Source organism: Coregonus clupeaformis, unplaced genomic scaffold (genome assembly GCF_020615455.1).
Source record: "Coregonus clupeaformis isolate EN_2021a unplaced genomic scaffold, ASM2061545v1 scaf0184, whole genome shotgun sequence".
Taxonomy (NCBI): Eukaryota; Metazoa; Chordata; class Actinopteri; order Salmoniformes; family Salmonidae; genus Coregonus; species Coregonus clupeaformis.
Window position 1 is genome coordinate 401,414 of NW_025533639.1, and position 23,867 is coordinate 425,280.

The window sequence follows — 23,867 nt, forward strand, 5'->3', positions numbered from 1 at the left end:
ATTACACCCCTTTCTACTCTTCTTCTGCTCCTTTCATCCTTTAAAAGGGCTCTGAGATTGTCTGTCTCAGACTGTAATTTTTCAACCATCTCGTCCTTCTCCATTCCACCATTCCTCTTCTTCTTCTTCTCCTCCCAGAGGCACACTTGAAGTCTGTCCATCTCCTTCTTCTGATTTCGGATCGTTCGATCCTTCCCCATCACCTCAAGCATGTGGGCTTCCTTCTCTGTACAGCACTTCTTCTCTTCTCTCAGGAACTGAACCTCCATCTCTGCCTGCTTGTAGCTGGGAGCAAAGGAATGGCAACACATTATTTAGGAAGTGAACTCTGACAATTTATTACAATATTTAAATAATAATTCAACTTCTGCTCAATTACACTGCCTTTAATCACACAACTCACACAACTGTGACTTGCAGTACGTGAATGTGATGAGTTGACTGTCCATGATGGCCAGAGGTGGGTAATGTGTGGCTCTGGTCCAGGGCGTTACGTACGGCTTGCTGACACTGAGCCTTCCTTCATCAAGCCGTGCGTAATGCCCTGGACCAGAGCTAGGTTATGTGACGAATGACTTACAGACTGTTCCACATGATAGGAGGGGGTAAGAAGACAATCCCTTCAGGAGACGGAGATCGTCCAGAAGAAGAAGACGTGTCCATCTCCTCAGAGAAATTAAAAGTTCCCCCCTTAGAGCACGGCCTACTTTCTCTGTCACAAAATAACACAAAGTGAATGGAGATCACAGCTCAACATGTTAAAGGAGCAAGCAGTAGTTCAAACCACAAAGCTGCCACACCGTCACCTTTTTGGATAAACAGCTTGGGGATGGGGGCTGGAGAAATTCATAGACGTAGCTATTTGTGCAAGGACTAACCATCCATGAGATCAAAATGATCGTGTTAACCATATTGTTTAAGCTATACAGGGTTTGTTTACAATTACATTGTTTCCAAACATTGGAGTGAAACAAACTCATATTTTGGGTTCTGATGTGGTTAGATAGTTGAACTAATCTCATGAGACATTTAGGAGAGTCAATGGGTATATATCATTAATTATAACGTTCAAAATAGATGTAGCAATTGCAGATGGCCTCTTAAAAGACTGAGATTGCCATTCAATCAGTAAGAATATGAACATTTTTCAATCCAATGTAAAGAGTATTGTTGCATCAATCTGTTTGACATTGAACTGTGATATCCCATTGGGCACAGATGTCGGTTTAACATCTAGTTTTGATTTACATTTGGTTGAGTTGTCAACTAAGTGAAGTAGGCTAGCGGATGGTTAATGTATTGTAAACTTTGCTAAATATTTGACTCACCTCAAATCACTCTTGTCAAATCGCAGTTTTAGTGTGGAACTGAATAATATCTTTGACAGGAAGAAACTTTACCTGGCCTGGAGCTGTATTGTTGCGTCATTTGAAACACTTGAGCGTCATAATGGTTATCCGTGCCTGCTTGATTGACAGCTAGGGGTTCTCCTGCGCATGTGTCCAAAAGTCGATATTGTTTAGCTACTCATAATTGATAAAGACATTATGAACTATTTTCACTTTACTTTTATGTCGTCTATTTTTGCCTAAGGTTATCTGGTAGCCTATGTTCTGTGATTTCTCTTTGTATGGACCTAACGTTCAATGAAATACAAAACAGCAACCACAACGTACAAACATTTCCCACACAAATACATATGTGGGTGTGTAGTGAGTACACAAAATAATAACATAACAGCCATAACAGTACAAACAAACATACAATCTCTCGTGCACCTGTCCAGTGCGAACTGTTCCGTGCGTCACCATCACCAACTGCTGGACTACACCTGGAATAGCAACGATGGGACAGGACTGGAACTACCAGTTGGATATCACGAAATTGGGGAGAAAAAGGGGTAAAAGTACCACAAAAGAAAATGTTTTTATATATATATATACATTTATATATTAAAATATTAATGTTCCCTGGGGCACCAGATTCCATTTAAACAGTTTTCAATTGGCCACCGTTACCTCAAGACCCGCCTATTCCAATTAATTATAAACTCTTATTGGTTTGTCCCTGTGACAGTCATTCGTAACCTCCTGATGGTTGCCTGTTGATTGTCGTGCGCCATCGTTGCATATCGTGAGCTGGAGGAGCGTTCGTCCAACTCCTCATCGAAGTGAATGGCAGCGGCGCATCATCCATCCGCTGAAAGGATAGTTTGCGACGCGACAAGCGTTTGGGGAGTACATTCATTGAAACGGAACGACTGTTTTTAAATTCTAGGGGGACTCTTGCTCCATGGTAAAATCTCAGCAGCGATGTCTCTGCTGTGCGTCAGAGGTTGGTTCTATTCCTCTTCCCTGTTCTTATTATACCGTAGGCTACATATCTGTCACATTAATGACATGGCACTCAGGAAAGTCTGTCTGTAGGCTATTGGGTAGCTGCGCATAGACCGTTGAGTTGGCACGTTCCAGTCCAAGCATGACCTGGAATGTGAGAAGGGAGCTATTCTATAACACATGTAGATGACATTTTGCCTTTATGTGTAGATTTTGGTTTTATATTTCACATCTGATTGATGATTAGGCCTATGACTTTTGATTCCACTCTGGCTACCTTCCACCATATTGTCCTCTCTTGCAATATCTTACACTTTATGATGCGCTTGTGCAGATCTTCTCTCTAAGCAATAGTCATGATAGTTTGAATGAGTTGAGTAAACTCCACTGTTGTTCTCAGTCTGTACTGTACTGTCCCTGGAGACACTCCACATAGTTGACCTAGATTGAGCCCACTTTGTGCCACTGGTCAACTAACTAATGCATTTATTGTTTAATAAAAAAGTTAAATAAAACAAAAACAACAAAAAAGTGTTGAGAAAAAAGAGCAGCAGTAAAATAAAATAACAGTAGGGAGGCTATATATACAGGGGGGTACCGGTGCAGAGTCAATGTGCGGGGGCACCGGCTAGTTGAGGTAATATGTACATGTGGGCAGAGTTAAAGTGACTATGCATAAATAATTAACAGAGTAGCAGCAGTGTAAAAAGATGGGGTGGGGGTGGGGGGGCAGTGCAAATAGTCCAGGTAGCCATGATTAGCTGTTCAGGAGTCTTATGGCTTGGTGGTAGAAGCTGTTGAGAAGTCTTTTGGACCTAGACTTGGCGCTCCGGTACCGCTTGCCGTGCGGTAGCAAAGAGAACAGTCTATGACTAGGGTGGCTGGAGTCTTTGACAATTTTGAGGGCCTTCCTCTGACACCGCCTGGAATAGAGGTCCTGGATGGCAGGAAGCTTGGCCCCAGTTATGTACTGGGCCGTACGCACTACCCTCTGTAGTGCCTTGCGGTCGGAGGCCGAGCAGTTGCCATACCAGGCGGTGATGCAACCAGTCAGGACGCTCTCGATGGTGCAGATGTAGAACTTTTTGAGGATCTGATGACCCATGCCTAATCTTTTCAGTCTCCTGGGGGGGAATAGGCTTTGTCGTGCCCTCTTCACAACTGTTTTGATGTGTTTGACCATGATAGTTTGTTGGTGATGTGGACACCGAGGAACTTGAAGCTCTCAACCTGTTCCACTACAGCCCCGTCGATGAGAATGGGGGTGTGCTCAGTCCTCTTTTTTTCCCTGTAGTCCACAATCATCTCATTTGTCTTGGTCACGTTGAGGGAGAGGTTGTTATCCTGGCACCGCACGGCCAGGTCTCTGACCTCCTCCCTATAGGCTGTCTCATCGTTGTCAGTGATCAGGCCTACCACTGTTGTGTCGTCGGCAAACTTAATGATGGTGTTGGAGTCGTGCCTGGCCATGCAGTCATGGGTGAACAGGGAGTACAGGAGTGGACTGAGCATGTACTCCTGAGGGGCCTCCGTGTTGAGGATCAGTGTGGCAGATGTGTTGTTACCTACCCTTACCACCTGGGGGCGGCCCGTCAGGAAGTCCAGGATCCAGTTGCAGAGGGAGGTGTTTAGTCCCAGGATCCTTAGCTTAGTGATGAGCTTTGAGGGCACTATGGTGTTGAACCCTGAGGTGTAGTCAATGAATAGCATTCACACGTAGGTGTTCCTCTTGTCCAGGTGGGAAAGGGCAGTGTGGAGTGCAATAGAGATTGCATCATCTGTGGATCTGTTGGGGCGGTATGCAAATTAGAGTGGGTCTAGGGTTTCTGGGATAATGGTGTTGATGTGAGCCATGGCTACAGATGTCAGTGCTACGGGTCGGTAGTCATTTAGGCAGGTTATCTTAGTGTCCTTGGGCACAGGGACTATGGTGGTCTGCTATAAACACATTTGATTAACTCTCTAGTCTACTAATTAGTCATACATTATTAGTTTAACTGAGGGTGTGACATTTTAGTCATATCTTACTCACACATTTCTTTATCAACTCCTCAATGCTATCTGAAGAATCCCGGAACATGTTCCAGTCTGTGCTAGCAAAACAGTCCTGTAGCTTAGCATCTGCGTCATCTGACCACTTTTTTATTAGCCGAGTCACTGGTGCTTCCTGCTTTAGTTTTTGCTGATAAGCAGGAATCAGGAGGATAGAGTTCTGGTCAGATTTGCCAAATGGAGGGCGAGGGAGAGCTTTGTATGCGTCTCTGTGTGTTTGGGATGCAGCGTAACAATCATGTTGTTCCATTCACACGTGTGCAACTTATTGTCCCCATGACATGTATCTATTTGTGAGCCTCCAGCCTATAGGTTCTCCCTGTGTCCAGTAAACCTCCTCTCATCATGGATGTGATTCAGCCTGAAGCTGGAGGGGCCAGCAGCAACCAGCCAGACCACTCTATTACCAGTTGGGGAAGGATAGCATCTCTAGTTACAGTAGGGCATTTCCATGTAAAAGGACCCATGAGCACCAACGTGATGTTCATATGAGCATGTGAAAATGGGTGTCAAATGAAAGCTAAGAGTCTATATTTTTGGGAAATGAACGCATAGATACATTTTTCAACCAGTGAAGGCTTTGATTTCTGGATAAACAGATGGAAAAGGGATCTTGGAAAACATCTACCAGAAAAAGTCTTAAAAGGTACAATATCAGAAATGCATAAAACCAGAATAATGTTTACATAAAGACCCCTGCCTACCAATATCAACAGTTATATTTGGTTTTGGAGAAAGCCTTAACCTTCTGTAAGTTTAAGAAATATTGCCTTGTGCCTTGTGATTATGTTACCAAACACCCACATAACTTTAAGGTATTTTAATTTCCTCTGTGAGGAGGGAGGATAATGAAAGTCCACAGAAGTAACAAGTCAGCTAACAATTAGTTATAGTGATTTTTCTGATATCATTTTGTTTGTGAATTATTAAGTGATTAAAACTCGTAATTCCGTTACCAAGTTGGTAGTGGAGTTACAAAAAATCTTAAACCGAATTACTGCGACTGAATTGCCTCCAAAGGGAAATCATAATAGTCACGAACCACAGTTGGGTCTCCGGGGACTGTCCTCCCTTCAACTGGCATACTGTTCAGCTCAAAACTGGTTTCTTTCTCTTGTCTTTTAGTCAAACCAAGAGTGTTAAAACAGTCTGAGACTGGACAATCACTCACTCACTCACTCACTCACTCACTCACTCACTCACTCACTCACTCACTCACTCACTCCAGTTAATGTCACCTCTCCCAGCTCTAACTGACACCTACCCATGAGTCCCCTCTTTCCATTTACTGTAACCAGCATCCTCACCTACTGAGCACCGACCGACACCGGATGACCATGGACATTGAAAAGTAGTTGAAATTTGGTCAGTCCAACCTGGTCTTGATGTTAACGCCCACAGACAGACCGGACTGGACCAAATCTAACAGCCTGTAGAGTACAGTGAGTAGAGCACAGTAAAGGACAGTACACTACAGTATAGAAAAGTAGAGTATAGTACAGAAGAGTATATTGTACTGAACTATACTCTACTGTACTAAACGCTACTGTACTCTTCTGTACTGCACTGTAGTGAACTCTACTCTGCTCTGCTCAGCTGTATTGTACTCATAGAAAATGATAGAGGCCTCTAGTGAACTATACTCTACTGTACTAAACGCTACTGTACTCTTCTGTACTGCACTGTAGTGAACTCTACTCTGCTCTGCTCAGCTGTATTGTACTCATAGAAAATGATAGAGGCCTCTAGTGGCCAAAAGGCCTTATTAGCATGGGCAGCGCCATTGAGGGCTGTTACCATTTGAATGTAGTCAAATGAGTGGGACTTCCAACTTCATTGGCTGATCCCTCCTGGTCATCCTTTATAGTCATGTCCAACCAGGTCATCAGGAGGGATCAGCCAATCGTGAAGAAGAAAATAGACTACTTCAAAATGGAGATAGGCAGCACCATTGAGGCTATGCTGTCACAGACGCTATAATGACACAGATACGAAGATGAGACCTCTATCTATCTCAATGATTGTACTGCACTGTGCTCTACTCTACTGTGCTCTTCTGTGCTCTACTCTACTGTGCTCTACTGTGCTCTACTGTGCTCTACTCTACTGTGCTCTACTGTGCTCTACTGTAGTCTACTGTGCTCTACTGTGCTCTACTCTACTGTACTCTACTGTGCTCTACTGTGCTCTACTCTACTGTACTCTACTGTGCTCTACTCTACTGTGCTCTACTGTACTCTACTGTGCTCTACTCTACTGTGCTCTACTGTGCTCTACTGTGCTCTACTCTACTGTGCTCTACTGTGCTCTACTGTAGTCTACTGTGCTCTACTGTGCTCTACTCTACTGTACTCTACTGTGCTCTACTGTGCTCTACTCTACTGTACTCTACTGTGCTCTACTCTACTGTGCTCTACTGTACTCTACTGTGCTCTACTCTACTGTGCTCTACTGTACTCTACTGTGCTCTACTCTACTGTGCTCTACTGTGCTCTACTGTGCTCTACTGTAGTCTACTGTGCTCTACTGTGCTCTACTCTACTGTACTCTACTGTGCTCTACTGTGCTCTACTCTACTGTACTCTACTGTGCTCTACTCTACTGTGCTCTACTGTACTCTACTGTGCTCTACTCTACTGTGCTCTACTGTGCTCTACTGTGCTCTACTCTACTGTGCTCTACTGTGCTCTACTGTGCTCTACTGTGCTCTACTCTACTGTGCTCTACTGTGCTCTACTGTACTCTACTGTGCTCTACTGTGCTCTACTGTGCTCTACTGTGCTCTACTCTACTGTGCTCTACTGTACTCTACTGTGCTCTACTCTACTGTGCTCTACTGTGCTGCGCTGTGATGTCCAAACTTGTGAAACATGAGCCGAATGCCATTCATATCCATAATTATGCATTTCTGTGTAGTACAGATCAAGGACCCATGATGTAATTCCTCTTACCGTAATTCCGTTACCCGGTGTAAATCCACTTCACTTACTGTAGTTCAATAAACAAAATAGATTTTTTCGAACTCAAGGTGCCTTGTCATAGCTGACACCCCATTATTTCTGCAGACATCTTTGAATCTTAATTCGGAGAAGATATTTAAACGTGGTCACGTTAAAAATGGAGGGAGATTTTACAATAATTCCATTACCAAAGTTTGCATCTGCACAGTTCTATCACTAAATTAGTTTTTGCACATTTTTCAGAGGAAATGGTTAAAAGTAGTCCTTGTGCATAGAGTTGTATGGTTTGTTAATCTTGGAAACCAATGGTTATTATTTTGCATACGTTTTAAAGTGAAATAACTGAGTCAAAGTGTAAATCTGTTACTGTGGAATTGCCCAGTACAAGTCCGCTTCTTGAAAAGTTACCACGCAAAAATAATGTTTCAGAAGGGCACCAGCTGCCACTATTATGTAGTAATCCAAAGAAGTGGTCAAAAGCCACCCACAGACCCCCCCACACCTCACGCCAATCCCACCCTAAACAACCAGTATATATAGTATCAGTTCTCTATGTCTGACAAGTAGTATGGAGCTTTGGCTCTAAGTATTGTTTCTTCATCCTATGTAATGTATTCTCAGTTAATTTGGTGATGTTTTCTTCCCTGTTCAGAGAAATAAGTCGTTGAAGTTACTGGGTTTGTCCCGTCCTACATCCTGATAATACCAGGTTCTGACCACTAGAGGGAGTTGTTCCCCCCCCCGCCATTGTTAATGGAATAATTCACCCAAATCACAGAAGTACATATTGGTTTTCTTACCCATAAGCAGTTTATGTACCAGGTATGACAGCAACCCATGTTTTGGTTTGGTTTACCTAGCCACTGTTTAAAAGGTTAGCATTTGAAGACCACCATCTGTGATGCTGCTGTAATCAACCAACTGTGAGACTGCTGTAACCAACCAACTGTCTTTCTGCTGTAATCAACCAACTGTGAGACTGCTGTAATCAACCAACTGTGAGACTGCTGTAATCAACCAACTGTGAGACTGCTGTAATCAACCAACTGTGAGACTGCTGTAATCAACCAACTGTGAGACTGCTGTAATCTACCAACTGTGAGACTGCTGTAATCAACCAACTGTCTTTCTGCTGTAATCAACCAACTGTGAGACTGCTGTAATCAACCAACTGTGAGACTGCTGTAATCAACCAACTGTGAGACTGCTGTAATCAACCAACTGTGAGACTGCTGTAATCAACCAACTGTGAGACTGCTGTAATCAACCAACTGTGAGACTGCTGTAATCAACCAACTGTGAGACTGCTGTAATCAACCAACTGTGAGACTGCTGTAATCAACCAACTGTGAGACTGCTTTAATCAACCAACTGTGATACTGCTTTAATCAACCAACTGTGAGACTGCTGTAATCAACCAACTGTGAGACTGCTGTAATCAACCAACTGTGAGACTGCTGTAATCAACCAACTGTGAGACTGCTGTAACCAACCAACTGTGAAACTGCTGTAACCAACCAACTGTGAGACTGCTGTAACCAACCAACTGTGAAACTGCTGTAACCAACCAACTGTGAGACTGCTGTAATCAACCAACTGTGAGACTGCTGTAATCAACCAACTGTGAGACTGCTGTAACCAACCAACTGTGAGACTGCTGTAATCAACCAACTGTGAGACTGCTGTAACCAACCAACTGTGAGACTGCTGTAACCAACCAACTGTGAGACTGCTGTAATCAACCAACTGTGAGACTGCTGTAACCAACCAACTGTGAGACTGCTTTAAGCAACCAACTGTGAGACTGCTGTAATCAACCAACTGTGAGACTGCTGTAATCAACCAACTGTGAGACTGCTGTAATCAACCAACTGTGAGACTGCTGTAATCAACCAACTGTGAGACTGCTGTAACCAACCAACTGTGAGACTGCTGTAACCAACCAACTGTGAGACTGCTGTAATCAACCAACTGTGAGACTGCTGTAACCAACCAACTGTGAGACTGCTGTAACCAACCAACTGTGAGACTGCTTTAAGCAACCAACTGTGAGACTGCTGTAATCAACCAACTGTGAGACTGCTGTAACCAACCAACTGTGAGACTGCTGTAATCAACCAACTGTGAGACTGCTGTAATCAACCAACTGTGAGACTGCTGTAACCAACCAACTGTGAGACTGCTGTAACCAACCAACTGTGAGACTGCTGTAACCAACCAACTGTGAGACTGCTGTAATAACCGATCAGTAGTTTTCTCAGTGCGAAGCAACAGCACCAGGCAAATCACCAGTTTAGCATCACGGTGTGTGTGTCTATCAATAGTCTCACATCTCTGTGTCTCCTGCTGTTTCTGTCTTTCTCTCTGAACTCTACAAACCACAGTCATTAATATAGAAAGAAGAAACACATATATTTTGTAATTTCATGTCACTTCTGAACACAGGACTAACTTTTCTCTTCTCTCTCTCTCTCTCTTTCAGTGAAGAAAGCCAAGCTGCATGGGCCTCCAGGTAAAAAAGACCAGCACACAACCAACATTTGGTTCTGGGTGCCGTGATTACATATGTTGTGATCCCTTATCCCTACAGGGATGACCTATATGGTGATCCCTTATCCCTACAATGATCCCTTTGTTGTGATACTTATCCCTACAGTGATTACCTATGTGGTGATCTCTTATCCCTACAATTATCCCTTTGTGGTGATACTTATCCCTACAGTGATTACCTATGTGGTGATCCCTTATCCCTATGGGGTGATACTTATCCCTACAGTGATTACCTATGTGGTGATCCCTTATCCCTATGTGGTGATACTTATCCCTACAGGGATTACCTATGTGGTGATCTCTTATCCCTATGTGGTGATACTTATCCCTACAGTGATTACCTATGTGGTGATCCCTTATCCCTATGTGGTGATACTTATCCCTACAGTGATCCCTTTGTGGTGATACTTATCCCTACAGTGATTACCTATGTTGTGATCCCTTATACTACAGTGATCCCTATGTGGTGATCCCTTATCCCTACAGTGATTACCTATATGGTGATCCCTTATACTACAGTGATCCCTATGTGGTGATCCCTTATACTACAGTGATCCCTATGTGGTGATCCCTTATACTACAGTGATCCCTATGTGGTGATCCCTTATACTACAGTGATCCCTATGTGGTGATCCCTTATACTACAGTGATCCCTATGTGGTGATCCCTTATACTACAGTGATCCCTATGTGGTGATCCCTTATACTACAGTGATTACCTATGTGGTGATCCCTTATACTACAGTGATCCCTATGTGGTGATCCCTTATACTACAGTGATCCCTATGTGGTGATCCCTTATACTACAGTGATTACCTATGTGGTGATCCCTTATACTACAGTGTTCCCTATGTGGTGATCCCTTATACTACAGTGATTACCTATGTGGTGATCCCTTATACTACAGTGATTACCTATGTGGTTATCCCTTATACTACAGTGATTACCAATGTGGTGATCCCTTATACTACAGTGATTACCTATGTGGTGATCCCTTATACTACAATGATTACCTATGTGGTGATCCCTTATACTACAGTGATTACCTATGTGGTTATCCCTTATACTACAGTGATTACCTATGTGGTGATCCCTTATACTACAGTGATTACCTATGTGGTGATCCCTTATACTACATTGATTACCAATGTGGTGATCCCTTATACTACAGTGATTACCTATGTGGTGATCCCTTATGCTACAGTGATTACCTATGTGGTGATCCCTTATACTACAATGATTACCTATGTGGTGATCCCTTATACTACAGTGATTACCTATGTGGTGATCCATTATACTACAGTGATACCTATGTTGTGATCCCTTATACTACAGTGATTACCTATATGGTGATCCCTTATACTACAGTGATTACCTATATGGTGATCCCTTATACTACAGTGATCCCTATGTGGTGATCCCTTATACTACAGTGATCCCTATGTGGTTATCCCTTATACTACAGTGATTACCTATATGGTGATCCCTTATACTACAGTGATCCCTATGTGGTGATCCCTTATACTACAGTGATCCCTATATGGTGATCCCTTATACTACAGTGATCCCTATGTGGTGATCCCTTATACTACAGTGATTACCTATATGGTGATCCCTTATATTACAGTGATTACCTATGTGGTGATCTCTTATACTACAGTGATCCCTATGTGGTGATCCCTTATACTACAGTGATCCCTATGTGGTGATCCCTTATACTACAGTGATCCCTATGTGGTGATCCCTTATACTACAGTGATTACCTATATGGTGATCCTTTATACTACAGTGATTACCTATGTGGTGATCCCTTATACTACAGTGATTACCAATGTGGTGATCCCTTATACTACAGTGATCCCTATGTGGTGATCCCTTATACTACAGTGATCCCTATGTGGTTATCCCTTATACTACAGTGATTACCTATATGGTGATCCCTTATACTACAGTGATTACCTATATGGTGATCCCTTATACTACAGTGATCCCTGTGTGGTGATCCCTTATACTACAGTGATTACCTATATGGTGATCCCTTCTACTACAGTGATTACCTATGTGGTGATCCCTTATACTGCAGTGATCCCTATGTGGTGATCCCTTGTACTACAGTGATTACCTATATGGTGATCCCTTATACTACAGTGATTACCTATATGGTGATCCCTTATACTATAGTGATTACCTATATGGTGATCCCTTATACTACAGTGATTACCTATGTGGTGATCCCTTATACTACAGTGATTACCTGTATGGTGATCCCTTATACTACAGTGATTACCAATGTGGTGTTCCCTTATACTACAGTGATTACCTATGTGGTGATCCCTTATACTACAGTGATTACCTATATGGTGATCCTTTATACTACAGTGATTACCTATGTGGTGATCCCTTATACTACAGTGATTACCAATGTGGTGATCCCTTATACTACAGTGATTACCTATGTGGTGATCCCTTATACTACAGTGATTACATATGTGGTGATCCCTTATACTACAGTGATTACCTATGTTGTGATCCCTTATACTACAGTGATTACCTATATGGTGATCCCTTATACTACAGTGATTACCTATATGGTGATCCCTTATACTACAGTGATCCCTATGTGGTGATCCCTTATACTACAGTGATCCCTATGTGGTTATCCCTTATACTACAGTGATTACCTATATGGTGATCCCTTATACTACAGTGATCCCTATGTGGTGATCCCTTATACTACAGTGATCCCTATGTGGTGATCCCTTATACTACAGTGATTACCTATATGGTGATCCCTTATACTACAGTGATTACCTATGTGGTGATCTCTTATACTACAGTGATTACCTATGTGGTGATCCCTTATACTACAGTGATCCCTATGTGGTGATCCCTTATACTACAGTGATCCCTATGTGGTGATCCCTTATACTACAGTGATTACCTATATGGTGATCCCTTATACTACAGTGATTACCTATGTGGTGATCCCTTATACTACAGTGATTACCAATGTGGTGATCCCTTATACAACAGTGATCCCTATATGGTGATCCCTTATACTACAGTGATCCCTATGTGGTGATCCCTCATACTACAGTGATTACCTATATGGTGATCCCTTATACTACAGTGATTACCTATGTGGTGATCTCTTATACTACAGTGATCCCTATGTGGTGATCCCTTATACTACAGTGATCCCTATGTGGTGATCCCTTATACTACAGTGATTACCTATATGGTGATCCCTTCTACTACAGTGATTACCTATGTGGTGATCCCTTATACTACAGTGATCCCTATGTGGTGATCCCTTGTACTACAGTGATTACCTATATGGTGATCCCTTATACTACAGTGATTACCTATGTGGTGATCCCTTATACTACAGTGATTACCAATGTGGTGATCCCTTATACTACAGTGATCCCTATGTGGTGATCCCTTATACTACAGTGATCCCTATGTGGTGATCCCTTATACTACAGTGATCCCTATGTGGTGATCCCTTATACTACAGTGATCCCTATGTGGTTATCCCTTATACTACAGTGATTACCTATATGGTGATCCCTTATACTACAGTGATTACCTATATGGTGATCCCTTATACTACAGTGATCCCTGTGTGGTGATCCCTTATACTACAGTGATTACCTATATGGTGATCCCTTCTACTACAGTGATTACCTATGTGGTGATCCCTTATACTACAGTGATCCCTATGTGGTGATCCCTTGTACTACAGTGATTACCTATATGGTGATCCCTTATACTACAGTGATTACCTATATGGTGATCCCTTATACTATAGTGATTACCTATATGGTGATCCCTTATACTACAGTGATTACCTATGTGGTGATCCCTTATACTACAGTGATTACCTGTATGGTGATCCCTTATACTACAGTGATTACCAATGTGGTGTTCCCTTATACTACAGTGATTACCTATGTGGTGATCCCTTATACTACAGTGATTACCTATATGGTGATCCTTTATACTACAGTGATTACCTATGTGGTGATCCCTTATACTACAGTGATTACCAATTTGGTGATCCCTTATACTACAGTGATTACCTATGTGGTGATCCCTTATACTACAATGATTACCTATGTGGTGATCCCTTATACTACAGTGATTACCTATGTTGTGATCCCTTATACTACAGTGATTACCTATATGGTGATCCCTTATACTACAGTGATCCCTATGTGGTGATCCCTTATACTACAGTGATCCCTATGTGGTTATCCCTTATACTACAGTGATTACCTATATGGTGATCCCTTATACTACAGTGATCCCTATGTGGTGATCCCTTATACTACAGTGATCCCTATATGGTGATCCCTTATACTACAGTGATCCCTATGTGGTGATCCCTTATACTACAGTGATTACCTATATGGTGATCCCTTATACTACAGTGATTACCTATGTGGTGATCTCTTATACTACAGTGATCCCTATGTGGTGATCCCTTATACTACAGTGATCCCTATGTGGTGATCCCTTATACTACAGTGATCCCTATGTGGTGATCCCTTATACTACAGTGATTACCTATATGGTGATCCCTTATACTACAGTGATTACCTATGTGGTGATCCCTTATACTACAGTGATTACCAATGTGGTGATCCCTTATACTACAGTGATCCCTATATGGTGATCCCTTATACTACAGTGATCCCTATGTGGTGATCCCTTATACTACAGTGATTACCTATATGGTGATCCCTTATACTACAGTGATTACCTATGTGGTGATCTCTTATACTACAGTGATCCCTATGTGGTGATCCCTTATACTACAGTGATCCCTATGTGGTGATCCCTTATACTACAGTGATTACCTATATGGTGATCCCTTCTACTACAGTGATTACCTATGTGGTGATCCCTTTTACTACAGTGATCCCTATGTGGTGATCCCTTGTACTACAGTGATTACCTATATGGTGATCCCTTATACTACAGTGATTACCTATGTGGTGATCCCTTATACTACAGTGATTACCTATGTGGTGATCCCTTATACTACAGTGATTACCTATGTGGTGATCCCTTATACTACAATGATTACCTATGTGGTGATCCATTATACTACAGTGATTACCTATATGGTGATCCCTTATACTACAGTGATCCCTATGTGGTGATCCCTTATACTACAGTGATTACCAATGTGGTGATCCCTTATACTACAGTGATTACCTATGTGGTGATCCCTTATACTACAGCGATTACCTATGTGGTGATCCCTTATACTACAATGATTACCTATGTGGTGATCTCTTATACTACAGTGATCCCTATGTGGTGATCCCTTATACTACAGTGATCCCTATGTGGTGATCCCTTATACTACAGTGATTACCTATATGGTGATCCCTTCTACTACAGTGATTACCTATGTGGTGATCCCTTATACTACAGTGATCCCTATGTGGTGATCCCTTATACTACAGTGATTACCTATATGGTGATCCCTTATACTACAGTGATTACCTATATGGTGATCCCTTATACTACAGTGATCCCTATGTGGTGATCCCTTATACTACAGTGATCCCTATGTGGTTATCCCTTATACTACAGTGATTACCTATATGGTGATCCCTTATACTACAGTGATTACCTATATGGTGATCCCTTATACTACAGTGATTACCTATATGGTGATCCCTTATACTACAGTGATCCCTATGTGGTGATCCCTTATACTACAGTGATCCCTATGTGGTTATCCCTTATACTACAGTGATTACCTATATGGTGATCCCTTATACTACAGTGATCCCTATGTGGTGATCCCTAATACTACAGTGATCCCTATATGGTGATCCCTTATACTACAGTGATCCCTATGTGGTGATCCCTTATACTACAGTGATTACCTATATGGTGATCCCTTATACTACAGTGATTACCTATGTGGTGATCTCTTATACTACAGTGATCCCTATGTGGTGATCCCTTATACTACAGTGATCCCTATGTGGTGATCCCTTATACTACAGTGATTACCTATATGGTGATCCCTTCTACTACAGTGATTACCTATGTGGTTATCCCTTATACTACAGTGATCCCTATGTGGTGATCCCTTATACTACAGTGATTACCTATATGGTTATCCCTTATACTACAGTGATTACCTATGTGGTGATCCCTTATACTACAGTGATCCCTATGTGGTGATCCCTTATCCCTACAGTGATTACCTATATGGTGATCCCTTAAACTACAGTGATTACCTATGTGGTGATCCCTTATACTACAGTGATCCCTATGTGGTGATCCCTTATACTACAGTGATCCCTATGTGGTGATCCCTTATACTACAGTGATTACCTACACTACCATTCAAAAGTTTGGTGTCACTTATAAAGTTCCTTGTTTTCTAAAATCATTTGTTTTTTGTCCATTAAAATAACATCATATTGATCAGAAATACAGTGTAGACATTGTTCATGTTGTAAATGGCTATTGTAGCTGGAAACTGCTGATTTTTAATGGAATATCTACATAGGCGTACAGAGGCCCGTTATCAGCAACCATCAGTCTTGTGTTCCAATGGTACTTTGTGTTTGCTAATCCAAGTTTATCATTTTAAAAGGCTAAATTATCATTAGAAAACCCTTTTGCAATTATTTTAGCATAGCTGAAAACTGTTGTGCTGATTAAAGAAGCAATAAAACTGGCCTTCTTGAGACTAGTTGAGTATTTGCAGCATCAGCAATTGTTGGTACGATTACAGGCTCAAAATAGCAAGAAACAAATAACTTTCTTCTGAAACTCGTCATTCCATTCTTGTTCTGAGAAATGAAGGCTATTCCATGCGAGAAATTGCCAAGAAAGTGAAGATCAAGAAGGATTCTTCTAAGATCTTCAAAGTTCTTTTAAGAATCTTAGGGTTCTTGGCACTGAAAATTGCACCCAAAAGGTTATTCCAAGAACCCCATAGGGGGTGGGGTTCATCGAGGAACCTCCTTAGTTGGTGGGGGTTCTGGCAGGAACCTAACTGCTCAACTGAAACATTTGGATTTGAATTTGAAAGGACAGCAGGTGCAGGCACTTCACTGAAAAATGTAATGAACGCCTCAATTTAAGGTAAGGTTGGTCCCTTGTATGGTCTAAATTGATATTGTTTTCTGATTCTTCTTTTCATATTTGTGCAAATCTTTCTAAAACAGAAAATGGGCACAATTCAATGGATATCAATCAACAAAGAGGTAAGAATATGTACTGTTGTCAGCTTCCTGCCTCCTGTTTGTCTCCGGGCCTCTAGAGGTCATCTGTGTTCCCCTCTGCCTTAGTTCTTCCTCGTGTGTGTCAGCTTCCTGCCTCCTGTTTGTCTCCGGGCCTCTAGAGGTCATCTGTGTTCCCCTCTGCCTTAGTTCTTCCTCATGTGTCCTAATTAGCTTGATCCAGGTCACCTGTGCCTTGTTTCCCCTTGTGTATTTTAGCTGTGTGTTTTCCCCTTGTTTCTCACTTGGTTATTGCGTCCTGACTATGTGTCTCCTGCTTTGTCCCACCGTGTCTGTCCTAGTAAGTTGTTCAAAGTTATCTTTAGTTTGTTTTTCTCCCTCGTGGAGTTGTTTTGTTTTGCCTCCTGTTTTGGAACATTAAATCTACTTGCCTGGAGTATTGCCTTGGGTGTTTCATTTGGGTCCTACAACACCTCCTCTGTGGCTAAGGGGTAGTACCCCCAGCTCTCCACATCTGAGACCGGAGTTTCTAGCCCGGCTTGTGACAGAATAACCAAGTCAATCATGGACCCAGAAACACTCAGTTTCCCGGACCTGTTGGCGGTGATCACTCGACATGAGGCTTCTTTCCAGCGCCATGAAGCCGTTCTCGGCCGACAAGAGGAGCTGATGGCTAGTCATTCTCAACTCCTGGCCGAAATGATGAGTTCCCTCCGCCAGCTCTTTGAACGCCTCCCTGGTCCTCTCCCTTCCCCCAGGTCACCCCCCAGTGACGACAGGTCGTCTCGGTTGGCGGAGCCCCGACTACCACCTCCCAAGCCCTTTTCTGGGGATCCAAGCTCTTGCCAGGGTTTCCTCACCCAATGCTCCCTCACCTTCGAGCTCCAACCCTCAAGTTTTCCCACAGACCGTTCCAAGATTGCCTACATCATTACCCTTCTTTCAGACAAGGCGCTCGCCTGGGCTTCTGCGGTGTGGCAGTCCCAGGAGGCCTGTTGTGACTCCCACGCTGCATTTGTAGAAGAGTTCAAGCGGGTGTTCGATCATCCTGTCAGTGGGCGGGAGGCTTCCAAGCGCCTACTGTCTCTCCGTCAGGGGCACCAAGCACGGCAGATTTTGCCATTGATTTCCGGACCATAGCAGCAAGGAGCGGATGGAATGATGAAGCGCTGAGGGTCTGCTTTCAGGGAGGGTTATCTGAGCCCCTTCAAGATGAGTTAGCCACCCGAGAACCAGCTGGTGATCTCGAGTCCCTCATAGCCTTGGCCATCCGCCTGGACAATCGTCTAAGAGAGCGGAGAACGGCTCGCCGTCAGGTGTCTCATTCCCAAGTTCCTCTGAGCAGCTCTGTTTCTCCTGTTTGGACTCCGTCATTCAGAGCTTCCCCCGGCTCCTGAACTGCTCCAGGATTCCCCGGAGAGCATGCAGTTAGGCCGTTCCAGGCTTTCTCCCAACGAAAGGGAACGTCGCATGAGGGAACGTCGGTGCCTCTACTGCGGGGTTGCCGCCACTTCCGCTCCACTTGCCCCGAGCTCGGGAAACGCCTGTCCCCGCCCAGCTACAGGAGGGCTGTGATGGGGAGAGTTAGAGCGCCTCCTACTAACGCTGTCCTGGCTATTCCAGCCACTCTGTCCTGGGGGGCCACCAGCATCGGGTCCAGGCTATGATCGATTCCGGTGCCGCAGGTGATTTCCTGGATGTAACCTTGGCTAAGGAACTTAAGATCCCTACCCAACTACTTCCTCAACCCCAGGCAGTTACAGCCTTAGATGGCAGACCTCTGGAACCAGGAAAGGTTACCGAGGCGACTCAGTCCCTGCGACTTACCATCTCTCAACACCAGCAGGAGGAGACCTTCTATCTCATTGACTCTCCCGAGTATCCTATTATCCTGGGTCACCCTTGGCTATGCAGACATAATCCCCAGATCGACTGGCCTACGGGCACCATTCTTAGCTGGGGTCCCGCCTGCCAACTCACCTGCATGCTTCAGAGTCCCTCAGCCCCTAGTACCCAGTTTCAAGAGTCTGTTGACGTCTCCCGAGTCCCCAGTGTTTACCATCGGTTCAAGGCAGTGTTCAGCAAGGCCCGGGCTACTTCCTTACCGCCTCATCGCACGTATGACTGTGCCATTGATCTACTCCTGGGTGCTGCCCTCCTAGAGGTCGGATCTTTTCCTTGTCCTCCCCGAGCACGCAGCTATGGACACCTACATTAAGGAGTCCTTGGCAGCCGGCCTCATCTATGCCTCTACTTCCCCGGCTGGGGCGGGCTTTTTTTTTGTTGAAAAGAAAGACGGGGGTCTTAGGCCTTGTATTGATTACCGGGGACTCAACAAGATCACGGTTCGGAATCGATACCCCCTTCCTCTCATGGCCACTGCTTTTGAGCTGCTTCAAGGGGCTTCCATTTTTACTAAGCTGGATCTCCGCAATGCTTACCATCTCGTGCGGATCCGGCAAGGAGACGAATGGAAGACGGCGTTCAACACGCCCACGGGGCACTATGAATATCGGGTGATGCCGTTCGGGGCTCACCAATGCCCCCGCAGTATTCCAAGCCCTGATTAATGATGTTCTCCGGGATATGCTTAATCTGTTCGTCTTCGGTACCTGGACGATATCCTCATCTTCTCGAGGTCACTGAAGGAGCATGAGGGGCATGTTAGCAGGGTTCTCCAGAGGCTCCTTTGACAATCACCTCTACGTTAAGCCTGAGAAGTGTGAATTTCATGTTTCTCAGACTCAGTTTCTCGGGTTTATTGTCACTCCCGGCACCTAGAGATGGATCCCAAGAAGGTCAAGGCGGTCCACGATTGGCCCACACCTGCCACGGTCAAGGAGGTTCAACGGTTCATTGGCTTTTCTAACTTCTATCGGAAGTTCATTAAGAATTTCAGCTCGGTGGTAGCCCCCTTGACGACGCTTACCAAGGGAGGAGGGACCAAGATTCACTGGGGTCCGGAAGCAGCAGGGGCCTTCGAGGATCTCAAGCGCCGCTTCACGTCTGCTCCGATTCTGGTGACCCCTGACCCAGAGAGACCTTTCGTGGTGGAGGTGGACGCCTCAGAGGTGGGGGGTGGGAGGGGTGCGGATGGGAGATTACACCCTTGTGCCTTCATGTCTCGCCGCCTGTCTGAGGCCGAGCGCAACTACCACGTGGGGGATCTAGAGTTGCTTGCGGTAAAACTGGCATTGGAAGAGTGGCGCCATTGGCTTGAGGGGGCTCAGCACCCTTTCCAGGTTCTCACAGACCACAAGAACCTGGAATATCTCCAACAGGCTAAGCGGATGAACCCTCGGCAAGCACGATGGTCCCTTTTCTTTAATCGATTCCAGTTCCTCCTGACTTACCGACCTGGCACCAAGAACGTCAAGCCGGATGCTCTGTCTCGAGTCTATTCTCCCGAGTTACAAGAGAAGCCCTTGGCATCGATTATTCCGAGGTCTAGGATCGTCGCACCTCTTCAGTGGGAACTAGAAAGAGGGGTACGAGAAGCTCTTGTCCAGGAGCCCGATCCAGGCGGTGGTCCTGCCGGTCGCCTGTACGTTCCTCTCTCTGTTCGGGGCCGCGTCTTGCAGTGGGGTCATGAGTCGCCCTTGACATGCCATCCAGGCAGTGCTCGCACACTGGAGTTCCTCCGACGGCGGTTTTGGTGGCCGTCCATCAAGAAGGACGTGCAGGTCTATGTTGAGGCCTGCCCTGTGTGCAACCAGGGAAAGTCGACACGCCAGCGACCCCAGGGACTGCTCCATCCCTTACCTGTTCCTCGAAGGCCATGGTCACACCTTTCTCTGGACTTTGTTACGGGACTTCCTCTATCCCAGGGCAACACCGTCATCCTAGTGGTGGTAGACCGGTTCTCTAAGGCTGCCCGGTTTATTCCCCTGCCCAAGCTGCCCTCGGCTAAGGAGACTGCTGAGCTCCTCATGAACCATGTCTTCCGGATATTTGGTATTCCCCTGGACGTGGTCTCTGACCGAGGTCCCCAATTCTCGTCCCGGTTTTGGGGGCCTTCTGCAGGCTTGTTGGGGCCACAGCCAGCCTATCGTCGGGGGTTCCATCCAGAGTCTAATGGCCAAACGGAACGGATTAATCAGGATCTGGAGACCACCCTGCGGTGTATGGCGGCCAGTAATCCCACGTCTTGGGCCACCTATATCATTTGGGCTGAATATGCCCACAACACCCTCCAGTCCTCAGCCACCGGATTGTCCCCCTTCGAATGCCAGTTCGGTTACAACCCTCCATTGTTTCCAGAGGAGGAGGCGCAAGTTGGTGTTCCTCGGCCCAGCGCTTTGTCCAACGCTGTAGGCGGACCTGGAAGAAGGCCAGGCGTGCCCTCTTTCGGACCTCCCAGAGATACCAAAGTCAGGCTAATCGCCACCGCCGGACGGCCCCTAGTTTCCGAGCTGGTCAGAGAGTTTGGTTGGCCACTAAGAACCTGCCCCTCCGGGTCGAATCCAGGAAGCTTTCCCAGAGATACATCGGGCCTTTCCGCATTGCTAGAAAGGTTAACCCTGTGTCGTATCGTTTGGTTCTCCCTCGCTCCCTTAGAGTTAACCCCACTTTCCATGTTTCACTCCTTAAACCTGTCTTGTCTTCTCCCTTTGCCCCCCACGCAGACCCCCGCCACCTCCCAGGATCATTGACGGCCAGCCAGCCTACACAGTCCGCCGGATACTGGACTCCCGGAGGGTCCAGAACTCTCTGCAGTATCTGGTGGACTGGGAGGGCTACGGGCCGGAGGAGCGCTCCTGGGTTCCAGCCAGGGACATCCTGGACCCAGGTTTGATCCGAGATTTTCGCACCCTGGGGCCAGGGTGTTCTGGAAGGAACGTCAGGAGTCGTTCCTAGAGGAGGGGGTCCTGTCAGCTTCCTGCCTCCTGTTTGTCTCCGGGCCTCTAGAGGTCATCTGTGTTCCCCCTCTGCCTTAGTTCTTCCTCGTGTGTGTCAGCTTCCTGCCTCCTGTTTGTCTCCGGGCCTCTAGAGGTCATCTGTGTTCCCCTCTGCCTTAGTTCTTCCTCATGTGTCCTAATTAGCTTGATCCAGGTCACCTGTGCCTTGTTTCCCCCTTGTGTATTTTAGCTGTGTGTTTTCCCCTTGTTTCTCACTTGGTTATTGCGTCCTGACTATGTGTCTCCTGCTTTGTCCCACCGTGTCTGTCCTAGTAAGTTGTTCAAAGTTATCTTTAGTTTGTTTTTCTCCCCTCGTGGAGTTGTTTTGTTTTGCCTCCTGTTTTGGAACATTAAATCTACTTGCCTGGAGTATTGCCTTGGGTGTTTCATTTGGGTCCTACAACACCTCCTCTGTGGCTAAGGGGTAGTACCCCCAGCTCTCCACATCTGAGACCGGAGTTTCTAGCCCGGCTTGTGACAACTGTAGGCTATAAGAATATGTTGAAGGCTAGCTGTATTGGGTGCAGATGACTGAACTGCTCACTTTTGTGTCTGCAGGTATACAGACGAGGAGGCATACAAAGGTATGTCAATTGGGACTTGGTATGTTATGCAGATCAGATTTACCATCCTCCTCCCTTACCTCTTCAGTGAATATCCCATAGGCCTCTACATTATGGACAAGGTATGTTTATGAAAACTGTTTTAATAATGTTTTTTTCAATCACATTTACCACAAAAACCAAGGTATGAGTACTGTCATGTGCATGTTTTGTTAATCATCTGTATAACTACTATTTTTTGGATTCACAGACTTCACCCTCCCTACACCTCTGATGAATATAATAGGAAACCTGTTCGATCACCATGCACTGCAAAATCATTCTGACTATGGATATGGAGAACATCAACACATTAACATCAACATGCCAGAGGATATATCCATTGGACTTGGGGCTCTGCTGGGAGTTTACCTCATATTTGGAATTTTTATATTCTGCTTTGCCACTCAAATCATAATAAACACTGACAACTAAAATATTGTGTTATTGTTGTTAGCCCTGTGGGCGGTAGGTGCACTTGAATCAGAAGCCCTGTTGATGGTAGGTACACTTGATTCAGAAGCCCTGTTGATGGTAGGTGCACTTGATTCAGAAGCCCTGTTGATGGTAGGTGCACTTGATTCAGAAGCCCTGTTGGCGGTAGGTGCACTTGATTCAGAAGCCCTGCGCACCAGGTAGGCAAAGTATTCCCATTTTGAACCATTTCATTTTTCAAACTCCGTTTACCCGGCGGACCGGGAGATCTGTTGATAAATCGAGTGCGCCTACTGTGCTGGACAATCCATAGCTCAAATCACAGCTTCCACGACCCCCGCCACAACAAAGTTTGATACTAGCCTGCAAAGATTGATACTAGCCTACGTGAGATTTCATAACTTTTAAAACCATGACCAGAGAGAGACTGTCAAATAATACAGCAAAGATCTGCTGTTTTTATGAGTGAGTTCATGTCTAAGTGTTTATTCAGCTCTGTCACTGTTTTTATTCAACACTATTACAAAACATAAAACGTGCTTCTCTCTACTTCCCGTTGCGCTGCAGCAGCAATGAATGAGTAGTGTATCGATACCCTGCGTTTTTATTATTATTAGCAGCTCGTCGTGTCTATTTTAATATCAAGGAATATTTCACTTTCTCTGGTCAGAGGAACAACATGAATTTGTGCATGAGGCAGATGCAGAGCGATTCGAGTTTCGCCACCAGGTGGAAGATTGTGTCCCCTCTCTCTGGTCAGTCTCACCAGAGGAAAGGAAGGAGAGAGCAGGGGTCGTGAGAGGCGGACGTGG